This window comes from Sarcophilus harrisii, chromosome 2, assembly GCF_902635505.1.
Source record: "Sarcophilus harrisii chromosome 2, mSarHar1.11, whole genome shotgun sequence".
NCBI classification, from domain to species: domain Eukaryota; kingdom Metazoa; phylum Chordata; class Mammalia; order Dasyuromorphia; family Dasyuridae; genus Sarcophilus; species Sarcophilus harrisii.
The window spans coordinates 537,381,269-537,397,881 of NC_045427.1; positions in this window are offsets into that span (position 1 = coordinate 537,381,269).

Here is a 16,613-nt window from a genome sequence, read left to right on the forward strand (position 1 = left end):
CAATTGCTGCATCCTCAGCTGTTATAGTAGATGATGCCTTCACTGAGGATAAACTTTTCAAAAGCTCACCAGTTCACCTACTTAAGTAAAGGAAACACAAAAAGGTGTAGGAGATATCAGTAACTCAGGGTCAAAATTGCCCAGCGTGAGACCCCCCCCCAGCACTATTTGCCGCTTGGGTAAAATGACCATGTCCCCTAGGACAAAGAAAGGATCCTATCCTTATCTATATCTCCCTGGAGTCAAGTCTTATCACACCAAGTATGATTGCCAAGAAAATATAAGTTAGAAAGTATTTCCTTTTTTAAATTTTTGTCAGAGATCTCAGTTCTTCCAGTTTAGCAGTCAACCAGGGGACTCATCAATCATATAGTGCTGATGTAGCCTTCAAAATTCCCTCATAGTAAACTGGAATGGTAGAATTAAATATTCCAGGTGAGAAGGATCCCATTATGCATTTTTTTGGGGTAGCATGAGGTGTTCTGAATGCAAAGACAAAAAAGAAATGGCCCTTGCCCTCAAAGAGCTTACATTCTATTTGGAAAACACAAGCATAGAAATGATTAAACATAATATGCATACAAAATAAATATACAGTAATTTCAAGCAGAGAACAAAGTAGTAACAAGTTGTGGATTAAGATAAGAATTAAGGAGTGAAATGTTCCTAAAACAAATTGAGTGATCAGAATAAAAGAGAATAAATCAGAAATAAAACAGAAGACAATAAAAAAAATGACAATTACTTGTTTTTCCCAGGTGGGGTACGGGGGAATTTTCTCAGGCTTTAAGAGATACCCTGGGGCTGGACACTAGTGAATAAATTTATTTTGTTAAACCAGTGAAAAGGAAAAGTCAGCTTTGCATAGGAGGTAAATTATTAAATATGTAGTCAAGAAGACTGAGGTTCAAACCCCATTTCTGGCCTTGATTAGACATGTGAACTTTGGCAAAATACTTTATGTCCTCCTGTGCTAATCAACTCATAAGGATTTATTGATAAAATATAGATGGGTCACCATCTGTTTTGGTATAGATCTTTGTGCATCTATGGAAGAAGAAATTTCCAAGATGAGTGGAATAGGAATGTAGGTGAGAAGTTTTCTCTGAGGTCATACCTTAGCCAAACATGAATTTTTGTGAATTTATCTCTCTACTTAGTGCTTTCATAAAAACACTCCATAATAACATCACCAGAATCTCTCATTGTTTAGAATAAATATAATCTTTTTTTTTGGTTAGTAACTTTCCTGAAAGACTGGTTCTCTATGTATCTGTTTTCTATTATACTCTTCTCCCATTCAGGCCAGAGTACTTCTCCACAACCCAGATGTGTATAATTTTCTAATCTCTACATGATCCCAGAATCTTTTCATAAAAATACAAAATACCATCACAGTTTTTTTTTCCTTTTTAACTCCTAATATATTTTTTCTGCAAGCCCTGATGTTCTCTTTGTAACTCCCAATATTTCTCCCTAGACCCCAATTTCCTAACCAAAGCACATTACTGATCTGATGCTTTCAACAGCCTGGTAGCACATCAATAAACTAAAGATTATTGTGCTTTGTCAGGTTTTATTTTGTAACATTATGGGAAATTCTCTGCTGCTTTGGATGAGTGCATAAACTCTTATTGCTTGACAATTAACAGAGCTAGTAATAGAAAATGCAATGTAATTTACCTTAGTACAAGGGATCTCAGTTAACAAAAATTAAACTATTGAACTCTCCTCTTGTAGGAAAGGGAAGTGGCCTCATTATGTTAAAAAAGAAAAACAGATTCCAATGGCAAGTGGATGCTGAGTCTGGCTGGGTGGATTTATTGTTCAGATTATGTGTTTTTCTGACATGAATATAAAATTATGGCTTTTAAACTGGACAAAACTCTTCCTTTGTTAAATGAGTCTCTTTTTTCCTTTGGCACTATAACTCAAACTTTGCATTCTATATAAATAATGTTGTTGGGGGAGGTTCTCAGTACAGTCTGGGATTTGGATGTTGAGAATTGTCCTTATCTTTAGGGCTGTAGCATTGCTCATTCTGTATCTCTTCTACTCTTGGTATCTCTGTCTCTTCCCGTATCACAGCACTAAAGAAGAAAATATACAGTGTAATTAAATACAGAACCATCCCGTTAAAAGTGAAGAACTCCCACAGTGCAGAGAACTGGATTTTACAGACTCCCACAGAGACCATATGAAGCCTTCATTCAAAATGGCATCTGCAGCTTTGAGCCTGCCTTCTGCCCTTTCGAAGATTTCTGCTTAGTTCAAAGAAATAATGTGTTTGAACATAAGCATCCAGATAACTTAGTAAACTTGCAAGGGAAGTTTGGGTTGTTGTTCCCTTGCCTTCTTGGTAAAGAAACATTCAGTCTCCTTTTTCTACTTCACAGATTTCCCCCATCCTTTCATATTCTGGGCAATAAAACATTGGACTTAATAGTTCCAACAGAAACCATCACCTATTGAACATTATATGGACAAAGTTGTATTGAATATTGTGGTAGAGTTAGGGAGGAGTACTAATAAAATGTAAGACATAGGATCCACTTTATCAGAGTGATAAAATGGAAAGTACAATAAATGTACATGGTGCTGAAATCCAACTTCCAATCCTAACCTTGGCACTGCTTATCTTTGTTATTTATTTATCATCCCTGAAGATAAGTTTCTTCTTCTATAAAGTGTATGTGTATATGTGTGGAAGATGAAGGTTGGGCTAGACCCTTTTAGCTTTAGTTTTATGATCCTATGATCCAGTCATTATTCCGCAAAGAACACATTATTTAGTTGGGGAAGCACTGAGAAACCAATAGAATCAACTGAGAATTAGAACCAGTTTATGCAGTGTAGATGATAATGAAAATTGGAATTAGATGATAATGAAAATTTAGAGGAGAGAATGAGTGAAAAACAGTAAGAAAAAGCTAGACTTGGTGTCAGAAAGATCTTAGTTCAAATTCTGCTTCTAATGATAATTTATAATTGGTCTTTGGGAAAATTATTTACTGCATGTGGTAAGTAGATAGAGCTGGAATTAAAATTAAGAAAAAATAGATACACATCCTATCTCTGATACTTAGCTATGTGATCCTATGTAGCCATAGCTTATGTAACCATGGATTAATCACACTATAAAAAGATAGTGTGAGGGGTTGGAATGGCCTTTAAGCTTCCTTCCTGTTTTAATTTTAGGATTCCATGAAATTCTCTGACCCTCAGTTTCCTCTTCTTTTCTTTTCTTTTCTTTTTTTTCTTTTGAAAAAAATTTCTTTACAACCTTATCCTTTGCATTCACTTCTGTTCCGACTTTATCCCTCCCTACCTCTACTCCCTCCCCGAAGTGTGAAGCAGTCCTATATATGTTGAATATGTCATAGTATATTCTAGATACAATATATTTGTACAGAACCGAGCAGTTCTCTTGTTGCACAGGAAGAATTGGATTCAGAAGGTAAAAATAGCCCGGGAAGAAAGACAAAAATTCAAACAGTTTACATTCATTTCCCAGTGTTCTTTCTTTGGGTGTAGCTGCTTCTGTCCATCATTAATCAATTGAACTCAGTTTCCTCTTCTATAAAAGCTGAGTAACAACCACTTAAATACCTATGTCACTGAATTGTTGTGAAGGAAAGTAAGGAAATATAGATTAATCATTTTGAAAACCATAAAGAGACATATCATGCCAATTGCTGATCTTATCTTTGAGGGAAGATTAAACCAGGCTTTTGAAGACTCTAAGGGAATATGGCACAATGTTGGATTTTGAGTCAAAAGTCTACATCTGCAGCTCAGTTATGCTACTTAGTACCTGTGTGTCCACAATGAAATCCTTTCATTTTCCACTTGTAAAATAAGGGTTTGGAGTAGTTGAGTTCTGCAGGGAATCCTTGATGATATTCTTTCAGGATTAGAAAAAAATAAAGAAATAAGGTGAGAATTATGGTCTGTAAAAATTGTTTGAACAAATGTAATGATATACATGATATGGGAGATTGTACAAAGACAATAAGGAATATACTAGATGACAAGAATGAGGATTCAAAAAACTTGACAGTTAAGGAAGGTCTTTAGGCCATACTAAATAAAATCAAATTAAGTAAATATAAATGTAAATGACATAATCGATAAAGTGTTGGCCTGGAGTCAGAAAGTCTCATCTTTCTCAGTTCAAATCTAGCCTCACTTGCTTACTAGTTTTGTGATGCCAGGCAAAACACTTAAATCAATTTCCCTCAGTTTCTCATCTGTAATATGAATTTGAGAAGGAAATGGCTAAACACTCCATTGTCTTTGCCAAGAAAACTCCAGAGAAAGGTTATGACTTAACAACAACCAAGCAACATTTAAATCATTTAAACTTTGTTTCAAAAAATCACCTTCACAAATAAAAGATGAACTAGTCATGACTAGATACCATCTCACCTTAGAAAGATGAATTAACAATGTGTTATTATTTAACAATAATTAACAATGCTGTGATTGCCCAGAAATCTGGTGTAATGTTAATTTGCATTAACAAGGCTCAGAATAAGGGAAGTGATAAGCCCATTGTGCTTTACTCTGGTTGGAACATACTTGGAGTACTGAGTACATTTCTATTTAACACATACCAAATAATGGTAACCAGGATGGAAAATGTGTCTTGTATTTAGCTATATGACCATTTTATGGTCAAACTTAGGATACTTGGCTGAAGGAAGAAAATATTTAGCAAGGCAAAGAGATAGCCCAGTGGTTAGAAGACTGGGCCTGGAAACATGTTCATTTGACTCAGGTACTTTTTGGCTGTGTGACTCCCTGGGTTGGTCACTTAATCTCTGTTTCCCTGTTTCATCATCTGCACACTGGTAGAAATGATAGCATTTACATCTAAGGGGTTTTATGAGAATCAAATGAAGTGTTCATAAAGTGATTAATATAATATCTGACACATCACTGGTATTATATAAATTTTAGCACTGATGATGATGGTGGTGGTGGCAGCCTCCAAATGCCTGAAATACAACAACATTTAGAAAGAATAGGGAATAGACTAGCTCTGCTTTGATCCAGAAAGCAAAAGTCCAAACAACATTGGAGAATGTTGCAAAGATATAAATTTAGTCTTGTAAAGAAAAATTTCTTAACAATTGGAGCCCTCTCAGAGGACCTTTAGTACGGTAGTTTGGTTTCCCTACACTAGTAATTTCCAAACAATAGCTTGATGACCTTTTGTCAGTTAACAAACATTTATTAGGTACCTATACAATGTGTTTGGTCCTATGCTAAATGCTGGAAATTTTTATTCAATTATCAGTTTCCTTTTAATTTTGTCACTGCATAGTATTTGATAAACTGGTTTTCCTTTTAGGGAATTGCTCTTTAATTTGGAGAAATAAGTAGTAATATTCCTAGAAAAAGATTTTTGTTAATGAAAATTCCATTATCTTCTCACTCAAAAGGTAATTAGGAATCTTTTAAAAAATAAACACTGATTTAGTTAGTAATTTTATATGTCCATTATGTGCCAAATACTGTAACAAGTTGGTATATAGAATACTTAATAATGCCAACAAAGTGATCCAGTAATTAGAGTGCTGAATCTTGAGTCAGGAAGTTGTTGTTGAGTCATTTTTCAATTGTGTTCAAATCTTCATGACTCCATTTGGGGTTTTCTTGAAAAATGTACTAGAGTGGTTAATCTTTTTCCTTTTCCAGCTCATTTTACATATTAGCACTGAAGCAAATAGGGTTAAGTGACTTGCCTAGGATCATGCATATAAGTTTTCCTGATTTCCAAAAGGCATTCTATCCATGAATATCCTGACTGGAGAGTCAGGGATCTGGGTTTAAATGCAGCTTCAGACATTTCCCAGCTATGTGATCCTGGGCAAGACAGATATTCTTTGTCTGCCTCTGTTTCTTCAACTGTAATAGGAATAAGAATAGAATCTACTACCTGTAATTATTGTAGGGATTCAATGTGATGATAGTTGTAGTATTTAGCACAATGCCTGACAGAATAAGTGCTTAATAAGTGCTTGTTTTCTTCTCTCTCTTACACACAAAAATGCTCCCCTCTCTCCATAAAAAGGTTTCAAATTAGTAGGGGAGCCAATAGGCAAACCATTATACAAGATAACATTATGACAAGATAAATTGAAGATGATCAATAGAGAGAATGTACTAATACCAAGAAGAGAAGGTAATAAAGTTAAAGTGGCAGAGGGGGATCAAAAAAAAAAAACAGTCTCATTCAATATTCTAGAAGAGTCAAAATATGACATTTATCTTGAGATGGTCCTTCAATACAGAGAAAGATAAATGGGAAAGAGAGATAGTATGAACTATGGTTAGTGCCTTATTTTGTTCTATTGAGAAAGTATTACCCATAGCACTGACATGATTCAATGAGCTGCAAAGATACAAGTATGGCAACATTCCAAAAATTGATATATTTGGAACACTAAGCAGCTACTATTCAATAATGTGAGATAATTGCTAATAATTTAATTACATGGTTACTCCCAAACAATGAACTCCTACTACATAAGTAATATGCAATGTAGAGTTTTGCATGTGGTTATTTTGACTTTAAAAAGATATCACAGGATACATTGGGGGGGTGTAAAAAATTAATCATGCCAAAAGAATATACTTCTATACTTGTAAAATGCAATTGAGAATTATGAACAAATAGATCTGAGTTTGGGATGTGATCAGAAAGTAATGTGGAAGAATGCACTTAATCATGACACCACAACATAGAATATACAGTAAAGCTGACTTATATATGCAAATATATTTATTTTATACTATTTTTGTTGATAATTGTTATAAATTCATTCTTAAATATTATGTCCTATATTAATAGAATGATATTTGGCCTTATTTACATGATTGTACTATTGCAAAAATCCTCTCTTTTATTTTATGGCTAGCATGTAGACAGGAAAATGCCATATAAACTTTCACTCTCCCATGTTAAAAATGATTTACATAACTTAATTTCTTCATCTGTATAAGGGGGAATAACAATGTGGATTTTGTGTAAACCTTAAAAAGCTATAGAAAAGTTAGTTATGATTGTTGCTGTTGTTATTGCAATTCATTAGAAACTTTGTTTTGAATGTATTAGGAAGGACCTTATTATCCTTGGCAATAATAACAGATACATGAATCTTAATTTAACACATTAAGGTTGAGATTATGAAATAACAATACAACTTCTTAAAAAGAAACAAAAATAATTTCAGTTATTGGATTTTTGTGTCTGCATAGTGGCACAAACGCTCTGATTAATTTTGTTTGATTTAATTGACTGGCCAGGTGTTTAAACATCATATAGCCATAGAATTAGTTCATTCTGCCTGATTCATATCTGTTAAGAATATTCAGTACTTGAAATGCATGCAGTTATGCAAACAGTGATGTCTCTGGATTGAGAAAGACACATAAGTATCAAACTTTTGAATTCACTGGCATTTCTCATCTTCTTCAGTAAATATGAAATATGATGCTTTTATGTCATATAAATTATGCAAAGTCATATGGGAAAACAATGGAAATGATTTGGGATATGTATAAGATTTTTTTTGTAACAAAGTAAGGAATTAAAAGTTGAACTTCATGCATTTATTCAGCCTTCACCAACATTTAGTTGATAACTTCAGGGCAGGCAGAATGGGGTAGGAGAGTGGGGGGAGGAATGTATAATGGACATCTGTAATACTAATGAAATAGGGTCATTACTGTTGTCTTCATCATATTTGAATAGTGAGCTTTGTGGCTAGAAAAGCATTTCACATACATAGATAATAATGAATGTTTTGAATGAGTCAGGATTTAAAATTGCCCTGAGCTGCTCCAAGCTGCTTTACACACACAAAAACTACAAAGAGTTTAAGATGAAAATATTAGCCTAGCTTCCTCCTCTTCCCCATGAGCAAGCCTGTATCAGATTTGCTGAGGCATCCTACTTGACCCTGTACTAACCTTCAGCCCAAAATGCACAGAGCAGGAGGGAGCTAATCACAGCAAGTACGTTTAAGCAAACAGGCTGACATATAGCACCTTTTTAAGCAGACAGATTCTCTTACTCTCCTCATGCACTTACTTTTTAGAAAGTAAAAGGCACATAAGACTGAAGCATGTTACAACAGTGATGAAGAAATTTTACCTCAATTTTTGTGAAACTCTAACATGGCGCATCAAAACAGCATTTTGAAGATTTGTGTGCTTCATGATTATTATGGATGGATTTCCTGATTTTCTAGAAATGATACTTTTGTAATGCTCTATCAGATTTCAGAGAGTTGTAAAACATGTAAAAGAATAAAAATATGCCTTTTTATCTGATATAGACATCATTTATGTATTGTGTTTATCATCAGAGATTTTAAAAAAAATCAAAAGTTATTTTATTTGAGTTGTGGTTTGACTTTTTTGGTGGAGTGGATTTTGAGTATTTTTACTTTGAGGTATGTCAGCCTCCATTTATATAATTTACTTTTCATTTGAACTTGGAGATTTGTGGATTTCTTTTTTAAGGATAGAAATAACTCATTTTCTACTATCTGAATTTTTCATCAATTTTGAAATTATTCATATCCAGACTTAAAAATGCCACCTCCAAACTCTATATCCTACAATACAGATTCATGTCCTAATTAAAAGATTTAGCAAACTGTGGTCAAAACAAATATATACTCATTGAATTAAATTGAAAACAAATATTTAAAAACATAGTTATCATACATGAAGCAAATAATCAAAATTATAAAAACATACAGAGAAACACTGGAAGACTTATATGGACTTATTTGAACAAAGTGAAATAAGCTAAATCAAGAAATACTTACAACAGTGTAAATGGTATAACAACAACACTGAGCACTATAAAATTATAATGACCAAGCTTTGTCCCAGAGAAGTGATAAGACAATGATTCTCCCTCTTCTTGTTAAAAATAAGGGATGTTGGGCATTGCATTCATTTTCAGATTTCATTGATATATTGGTTACTTTGCTGATTTGTTTATTTTTCTTTTTCATTTTTTTTTGTTTTTGTTTTGGGAATGGATCTAATTAGAAGACAGGAGACAGGATGGGTATATCCAAAAGTGGAGTGATAAAACAATAAAAGAGAATAATAAAATAGAAAATATATTGATAGGGAGGAAGGGAAGAGTAGATTAGTGATTTCAATAATACTGGGAATTCCTAGTATGAACATTCTCTCTGAAAATATGGATCAGCGACAGTTCTGTAATTTAGAGTCAGCATTATCTAGGGCAATTAAAGGTTAAATGTCCTGAATTGATTACATTGACAGTATCTATCAGAGGGAAGACTTAGACCCAGAAATTCCTGATCCCAAAGTTAACTCTCTATCTACTCTTTCATGGTGCATGTCCTGGCAATAAGTCATTTAGTAACTTTGACAAATGTAAAGTATTTTTTCTTTAGTGAAGATATACATGATGAGTATAGATACAACATGCAAACTAAACATAATATATATTAGATTTGATTCTATTGTCTTCTTGGTTTTCCCTTTCTCTACTCCTGCTCTCTTTCTACTTGGAATTGGGAAGTCTGTGGAATCCCACATAGCCTAATAAACCTAGGTCAGTTACAGGTATTAATGATATCTCTTTATTCTCTTGCTAGTAAAAATTGTGTTATGTATATTCAAGATTATTTGAAAAGATAGATATAGATATGGACAAATCTAATTCTGGTTCTCTGTCTTTTTATGCTTCTGTCTCTCTGTGACTATACCTGAATCTTTCTGCCTCTTTCACACTCTTGATTTCATCTTAGAACAATGGTTTCATCAAGGAAACTCTTTGTTGGGAAATTTCTCCCAAAGTAGGTCAACAACTATTCTGCAATGTATAGTTTAAGAAAAAGACATGGAGAATTGAGGACTTATATTCCATATACATAGATCATACTGCAAATATCTGTCAGGGGTGATAGTTCAATTCAAGTGTTTCAAATTCTGAAGTCATTCTCTATGCCATCTCTATGGCTTCTCATGTTAATTATCTAGCTCAACTCATTCAATTTGTGCATTACCTAATTAGTAGTTCTTCTAGTGTGCTTAATAATCCTCTCATATATGTTGACTTTATATTTACTATTGTTTTGGTCATTTTCTTCTTTGTAGATCTACCAATGATTAAGGAACTCCCTGATAATTCATATGCTTTGTGGTTTCCATTACCTATGTCTTTTTCTTTAGAGCAAAATTGTATTATAGTTTTGTGAAGTTCAGTTTTATAGGCACCTTATGGCCAAGGACTGACAGATTCCTGAAGTCAGTTTGAAACAGATTTGAAGGTACAACAGACTCAACAGATTATGGAAATTGGAAATTCTCCCCCATCTAGAAATCTGTTTTATACCACTCAGCATTTCATCAGAAGTGTAACTGACAATGATTTTAACCTAAAAGTAAGCTCATACTTCATTAAGGAAACACAAGAGGAATTCAGAGGTGCTTACTTCATCTTTCCTTTTGTTGAAAACAAAATGAAACTCAAATGCTCCTTTCTTCAGAAAGGTTTCGTTGATAACTCAAGGCAGAAGTACTATTTCTATTTTTGGAATTCTTTTTGTAGTCTTTGTACTATGTTCAGGCACTTATAAGAGTCCAATATTTTATTCTATTTATTTGTGGGCAAGTCTGATCACATTTCATATTGTCATTTGTGAACAGATCTCCTCTGTTCTTAGATTTTAAGTTTTCCTTAGGAGATGAAATCCAATTAGTAAATATTTACATACAAATTATTCAATAAATGAATGCCTTATTATCTTAGGAAATGCTTAAGTGCATATGTGCATTGTGCTTTGCAAATAGTAGTTGTTAATAAAGTTGTCTTAAATCGAACTGTTTCACTTTAAAGGTATATTTCAATAGGCCACTTTAACAACTATAAAGGAAATATATAAGAGAATTTTGCTTGACAGAAATGCTCCTTTACCATCTATGGCTGCCTTTCTTATAACAGACAGGCTTATAAACATAGCCACTAACATTTAATTTGACAATTGAGAAATAAGAACATTGAATCATATTAGGTTTCAGCAAATTTAAGCCTAGGTCTGCACTTTGAGAAGGAATAATTCAGTAATTTATGATATTTGGTAGCAAATAGCTTTCTTGTGTTTAATGAGAAAATGTATTTTTATATATGAAACATTTTTTCAAAGGTAAAGCTCTACACACAACTTACTATTCATTACCACCATGCTTTTCTTTATCCTATATCCTTTACCTTTATACCAATTCATATTTATCACTTCTTTCAAAACTCTCCTCCTCTAGGGAGACTTCCCTGATTATACCCATCCTACTTCTATCACTCCTTTGTTAAGCATCCCCTATGTTTTTGACATAATCCATTTTTATTATCTCAGGTTTAGACTCACTAATAGAATGTTGTGTTTTTTTTTCTTGTGTTTTGAGAAGTTTCAGTTTCTTATCTAGAGATTATAAGCTATGTGAGGACATGGGCTATGTTTCCCTGTCTTCCCCAACTTTGATTATAGTAGATGCTCAATAAAAAACACAGTCTGAAAGCTTAAAAGTTATGATGACCATTCATATATATTGTGCTTCCCAGTTTTTAAAGCATTATAGACTGAGTTAATGTCATTGCAATAATTGATCCCAACAAAAACTCTGTATGCAATGCAAAGATTATACTTCCATCTCAGATCAGAAAAGTGAGGTTTAGGAGAGTCAAGAGACTTATCCACTGCCACAAAGCTATTAGAGGCAAATCCAGGCCTCAATCTGAAGTGCTTTTTCCTTCATTACTTTACGGGTCACCTCTTCTATCTGCTTGAATTTTAAATTTGAGAAAGTTATGTCTTGGAGAAAAGAGATGGCAACCCTGGTCACACATACAGTTATTATCCATGTCAGTTCTAGAATATATGTCTTCTGATGTAGAAGATGTTTTTTTCATTGCATTAGCCCCATTGTCTAATAAATGTTCATGAACCAATAACCAATGATTTATCAATCCTGTTATCTTAAGGCCATAGTTATTTAATAGCAGAAGAGGAACATCCTTCAGGCATTTTTTATTGTTAGTTCAATATCTTATGTGAAAGCAGAATGATGTTTAGTGATGAGGAATAGACTTAGAATCAAGATGACCAGGGTTCAAATTCCAAGCCTGTCACTTTACTATCTATCATGGAAAAACTATTAAATCTTTATGAACCTCAATTTTCAGATTTATCAAATGAGATTGCTGCAGGACCTAGCAGGGCTTTAGTAAAAGTTTAGATGATATATAATGCTTTGCAAATATAAAAGTGCTACCTAAATTTTAACTATTATTACTTAGACAGCTAGGTAATATAATGGATAGAATACAGAACTTGGAATTAGAAAGAGCCAAGTTCAAATCTTATGTCAGATATGCATTAGCTATGTGACTTTGCTCATGTCTTTTGATCATTTTTTTTTCTTTCAGTGCTTTGGCTTCCTTTTTGTAAATTGGGACACAATGTAGTTGTAAAGATCAAATGAGTTAGCATATGTAACAAACCTTGCAAAACTTTGAAGAGTCATATAAATGCTAGATATTATTAACTATTATTGTAATAAATATTATAACAATAATTATAATTATTAAGTATTATAATAATGCATTCTATATTAATAATGGTTCCATGATAACAAACAATTCCTATTATAATATAATAATAATTATAACATGTCATAATTATTATAAGATTATTGTATAATAATTATAATAATATTCTATTATTATAATAAATAATACAAACTATGCTATTGCCTACTTATTTATTCTCTATCTGTATCTCTCTGGGGTAGCATAGAAATAAAAAAAAATTGTGTAATTGCTGAATCTAGTTATACCTTTTTTCATCTATATCCCTTTTCATTTCATATGAATAAATGGATTTCCCCTCCCCTATCACACCCATAAATGACTTTGTTGTTTATTTAACTTTTTAAAAATATTTTATCTACATTATCACTCCTAAATATAGAATATATAATGAGAAAAGATATTTAAGGGAAACAAACCCATACACTTACATAGAACAACACATATCTTATCTTATATCTGTTGTCTGTATATAATTGATGGTGTGCTCAGACCAGCTCAGGAAAAATTTGATTGTTAAATTTTCAGTGTGAACAAACAGAAATCTAAAATTGGCAAACATTATGACTCAGAGTTTGATTATTGTTTTATGGATTTTATCAATTTAAGAAATAATGGAGAAAATGTTAATAATACAGATTAAACTTTAAAGTGCTCTATATCTTCCCATCCTCCATCTTCTCCTCTCTAGAATATTAGTACTTAAATATTTGTCAGAACAACTCTGGCTGGCTCCTATCTCTATAGAGAATAGGGATATATACTTCTTCTTCAGCCTCTTGGATTCCAGTTTGGTTATTACATCAACCTGAATTCAAGATATCAATTAATATTGTTTTTCTTAACATTATCATAGGAATTGTATATATCATTCTATATCTTCTACTTTACACCAATTTATATTAATTTCTCCAAGTTTTACAGAATTTTTCTTCATGATTTCTTATATTGCAATAATATTCCTTTATTTTTACAGTTATATTTTTTTGACCATACCTCACTAGAATTTTTGAACCATGTGAGGTTATCATAGTGGATTTCTATACTAAACACCATAGATCACCATAGATACAATCTGACCAGTAGTGAATAATCAATATGTTTTTCATTGTCCAAGCTTTTCATGAAAAAAGACTTTTGCCTTCTGTGTTGCTTCGTTATATTATAATCATATTCTTTACATTCCTTCTGCACACATTTTTGTCTATTCCTCAATCATCCACTTCTAGTTTGTTAGATTTTTCTTTGCTTTTTTGCTATCAAAAACAAGACTAAAAATGTATGACATGGATATTTTGGTTTATGATAGCATTCTCTCTTTGATGTCTTTGCAGTATATACCTGATAGTGGTACTTTGGGGGCAAAGGGAAATATAGTAGATTTTTGATGTGAACTCCAAATTCAAACACCCACCTAAATCAAGGGTTATTTTTTTTTCTTTTACAAGAAATGTTTCTTTAAATGTACCAATTGAAATGTGATTGCTAAGGTTCCCTCATAAACATCAATAATTTGACTAAATTACAGCTATACCTATAGAAGAACTTTGTTGGTTTCCTGGATTTTACATAAAAACTCAGAATGGTTTTAATTTTCCTTCTCTTACTACTGGGGATTTGGAACATTTTTTCTTATACTTGTTGATAGTATCTGGTGGGTTGGGGGGGATGCTACTCCTTTGTCCTTATATCTTGCTATTGCTTTTTTGTTAAGGAATGACTCTTATTTTTCTATATTCATTATAATTCCCTAAATATATGGATGGATTTAAGAAGAAGAATAATTATAAATGTGGTTTAATGTTGGGTCTTAAGTCAGAGAACCAAGTTAAAACCTTTCAATTAAGACTTGTATTATATTAAGCATACTTTGCCTCTATGGTCCTCAGTTTACTCTTCAGTTTTAAAAAAAAGAGACTATTGCATTTCATGAGTGCTTAAATCCCTTATAACTATAAATCTGAGACTAAGACTATTAATTTAGGAACTCATAAATGTAGTTCTTCGTAAATGTTCTCTTTGTAAAATAGATGTACTGAATTAATTTTGTATATATAGGTACCCACGTTAGGGAAAGAACATAATTACAGCTGGACTTGAATGAGGGAAAGAATATAGCTCATTGCCTAAACCATTTAGTCCCCAACAAATATTCTTATTATAATATAATAACAATAATTAATAAGGATGATAGACAACCACTTGTATCTACAATAAAAGAATAATTGTTGCTAATTTTCTTTTGGTAGTACCACTATTGAATTAATCATACCCTTGATGAATACTGAAACAGAGTATTAGGCTGGTGTAGGTGTGCCAGCTCCTACAGCTGCTTAAGATTGTTTTTGTTATGAAATACTGCAGTCTTATGATTGCAAAATTATAGAACTGATAGGCAATAAGAAATTTTCTTTTCTATTTTAAATATGTGGCTTTATGACTTTCCTCTTATGTATGTCTACATTTGTGAGGGTATGCTTGGGTTTCTGTGTCTTTATGCGTGTATGGTATGTTTATAATACATATGCATACTCATACATATGTGTGTATACATACAACATATATTCATATATGTGAGTGTGTTTGTGCGATTGTTCTTCTAGATAGAAAACCAGAGGAGTTGTTCAAAAATCTATAGACAAGGTAATAAACAGTAGAATTTCTTTTTCTAAATTGTAGTGAACTGAATCTAGGAGCATAATTTTAATTTAATGTGCTCTTTTATGCCAATTAAGAATATAAAATGATTTAATGACTGAGAAATCTCTGAAAATTTAGGAAATTGGAAAATTAGTGTTACTTAGCCAGTGAAATCTACTAGTAAGCTTGAATTTATGCTATTTTGCATAAGAAATTCAATATTGTAAATGCATATGTCTTAAAATAGTAATCTGGGAATTTTATTTCTCACAATTCCTCCAAACCAATTGTACAAATTAAAGTCCCTTCAGAGATTATCGGTGCTTTAAAGTAACCTTAGGGATTCTGTTTATTTGTTGACTTTTTAAAAATTGGTATATAACATATAAAATGTATAGTATGTTTTATATAGGCAAAATAGAATGTATTCATGAAAGGTGGTAGTAACAATGCATTTGTAGCTCTCAGGGAAACCTTAAGCATCTTATTATCCATTATTAGGAAATAACTTAGTCAGAAATTTCCTCTGCATAGACCCTGGGGAACATTGGATGAATTGATGTGTCAAGAGCTGACTGGACAGAATTTTAACTGAAGAAATAAAGAGTAGACTTAGTGTCAAGATAGGGAAAAGATTTAACTTCTTCAGGGACCTAGAAGGCAGCATGCCATAGTGGTATTAAACTTGAAGACTCACTAGCTGAATCTGGGCAAGCCATTCTCTGAATCTCATTTCCTCATCTCTAAACTGAGTGAGTTAAACTGATGATCTATAAAATCTCTTCTAGCACTAAATCTTTGATTCTATAATCCTCTGAGCCTAGACTTGATAGGACAGTGATCAAAGACTTGTGACCTATATCTAGCAATTGTCTATCAGAAAAGAAAGTATAAACATAGTATTTGAAAAAGAATGAAGGATTTTTTTAAAACCCTTGACTAAGATGGGAGAAAAAAAAGTAAAACTATCTGGGCCTTAACTGTATATATACCAAATTATATTCCTTTGATGGATCTGACATCTCTCTAATGTGCTAAGCAGGATACAAATTGAATTCACAATATCCTTTACTTTGGCCAATTTATCATTTCATGTTCTGTCTGGCAAAACTTTTTATTTTCCTTCCACAAAATTCTGTTACTAATATGTTGAAGGCTAAGTAGGTTTCCTATATACTTAATATTTACTAAAGTTTAGTTTTGGTGTTCAAAAAAAAAAAAAGAAAATACTAGCAACAAATTCTATCCTTTGACTATTAACATTTGTAGCTTTTTATTTACAAGATATATGCATGGGTAATTTTTCAACATTGACAATTGCAAAACC